The sequence below is a fragment of the Schistocerca cancellata genome, unplaced genomic scaffold (genome assembly GCF_023864275.1).
Source record: "Schistocerca cancellata isolate TAMUIC-IGC-003103 unplaced genomic scaffold, iqSchCanc2.1 HiC_scaffold_925, whole genome shotgun sequence".
Classification (NCBI taxonomy): domain Eukaryota; kingdom Metazoa; phylum Arthropoda; class Insecta; order Orthoptera; family Acrididae; genus Schistocerca; species Schistocerca cancellata.
Window position 1 is genome coordinate 42,501 of NW_026046933.1, and position 2,500 is coordinate 45,000.

Consider the following 2,500-nt stretch of genomic DNA (forward strand, 5'->3'; position numbering starts at 1 on the left):
ACAGTTATCCAAGTAACGTGGGTACGATCTAAGGAACCATAACTGATTTAATGAGCCATTCGCGGTTTCACCTTAATGCGGCTTGTACTGAGACATGCATGGCTTAATCTTTGAGACAAGCATATGACTACTGGCAGGATCAACCAGGGAGCTGCGTCAACTAGAGCTGAGCAGCCGGCCGCCCGGGAGTGTGTCCCAGGGGCCCGCGCGAACACGCAAGCGTCCGCTCAATTATTCTGCAAACAGGAGGAGGCTGAGCTCCCCTGCACAATACACCTCGAAACCCTCTCAGGTCCCGGCGGCGCGCAGCGCCGTCCTAAGTACTTGGTCGGGTTCGAGAGAGGCGCAATCGCCCGGAGTTAGGCGAGTAGACGCTTTAGGTGCGACCACCCGTGCTCCCAACTGAGCTTGCCGCTGCCGACAGAGGCCCGGGAGCGTGCTGTCGTGGCATTGCCGGCGGGAGACAACACGCGCCACCTACGGTGACCGGCAGCTCCAACGCCAGCGCCACAGAAGGGCAAAGGCCCCACGTGGGTGCCGAAGCGAACTCTCCCAGCACAGCGCACGTGCCAACACGTCTGCACAACTGCGATACAAACCACCAGCGAGAACCGCTGGGGCGACCGAGCAGCAGACGGCGTCGCGGCGCCGAGTGCCGGGCGGCGGCGCATCCTCAACGCACACAGTCCTCAATCGGACCAGCACACTGCAGATGTCCACCGCGCTTCGCACCGGGCCGGCGAGGACCCACTTTGGCTGCACGGCGCCGCGCGCAGGGTGCCCCGGCGCGCAGCTGCGCCGCCTGCCGCGTCCGTCGGCCGGCGCGCCTGCCACTGGGCGCCCCCACCAGCCGGCTGTAGCGCGTGCGCCCACGCACCGCGCGGCCAGCACGCCGGGCGGCCCCCCCTCACCGGCCGGGGACAGTCCCACCCACCCACAGCCGCGTATCGCTTCACACCCAGATTCACATTCACGTTCGTTGGTATGGTGGGGACCGCTTCGTAGCTGTACCGATCGTTGCCCTCACAGATGTACCTCCAGCAAGGACAACCGCACCACAACGGGTTACCAGTTGTTCATTTGCGTAACGTCACCAGTAAACGTACACGTCCATCCCCGTTTGCAAAGTCAACTATTATTGCATGCCTGCCTGTCAGGTGTCAAGACACACTACATCCGCTCACATCCACGCAACAAAATGTGCCCGACTAGAGGGCACGTGGAAGGTGCCCCCGTACGTATGCGATGTCCATTGCGCGACCAACTGTCAACCGGCCTCTGTAGCATGTCGCAGATGTGGAACGCGGGGCACCGTGCTATCACATTGTGTGAGAAGAGACTACTACGTCTGCATACACGCGCCACTACATGAACAGACGGCTCATGCTGATCGCCATCCACTGCGTCCATTACTCCCACACGTCTCTATGGCGTACCACACTGCAATGCAGCTGTTATGGGGAGATGACACGTAGCTGTGTACACAACATTCTGAGCGGGTTGCGGTTGGACAATACATTAATGTAACGTGTCATATGCCAATTACAGAGCAGGGTAAGGCACAACTTGGGTTAGGTTAAGGCACAACTTGGGTTAGGTTAAGGCACAACTTGGGTTAGGTTAAGGCACAACTTGGGTTAGGTTAAGGCACAACTTGGGTTAGGTTAAGGCACAACTTGGGTTAGGTTAAGGCACAACTTGGGTTAGGTTAAGGCACAACTTGGGTTAGGTTAAGGCACAACTTGGGTTAGGTTAAGGCACAACTTGGGTTAGGTTAAGGCACAACTTGGGTTAGGTTAAGGCACAACTTGGGTTAGGTTAAGGCACAACTTGGGTTAGGTTAAGGCACAACTTGGGTTAGGTTAAGGCACAACGTGGGTTAGGTTAAGGCACAACGTGGGTTAGGTTAAGGCACAACGTGGGTTAGGTTAAGGCACAATGTGGGTTAGGTTAAGGCACAATGTGGGTTAGGTTAAGGCACAATGTGGGGGTAGATTGCGGTACAAATTGCATTACATTGCGGTGCAAATTGCATTACATTGCGGTGCAAATTGAGTTACATTGCGGTGCAAATTGAGTTACATTGCGGTGCAAATTGAGTTACATTGCGGTGCAAATTGAGTTACATTGCGGTGCAAATTGAGTTACATTGCGGTGCAAATTGAGTTACATTGCGGTGCAAATTGAGTTACATTGCGGTGCAAATTGAGTTACATTGCGGTGCAAATTGAGTTACATTGCGGTGCAAATTGCGTTACATTGCGGTGCAAATTGCGTTACATTGCGGTGCAAATTGCGTTACATTGCGGTGCAAATTGCGTTACATTGCGGTGCAAATTGCGTTACATTGCGGTGCAAATTGCGTTACATTGCGGTGCAAATTGCGTTACATTGCGGTGCAAATTGAGGTAGGTTAAGGTGCAACACAGGTTAGGTTAAGGTGCAACATAGGTTAGGTTAAGGTGCAAGATGGGTTAGGTTAAGGTGCAAGATGGGTTAG

General features: G+C 54.6%; 1 non-coding gene across 1 annotated transcript in view; it reads right to left on the minus strand.

Moving 5' to 3' along the window:
• Positions 1 to 150, minus strand: part of LOC126149374 (small subunit ribosomal RNA) — a 1,909-nt gene extending 1,759 nt beyond the window's left edge. The window contains exon 1 of the ribosomal RNA XR_007530826.1: positions 1 to 150. This exon is cut by the window's left edge and continues 1,759 nt beyond it. This is a non-coding gene — a ribosomal RNA (small subunit ribosomal RNA).
• Between the last annotated feature and the right edge of the window lie 2,350 nt (positions 151 to 2,500).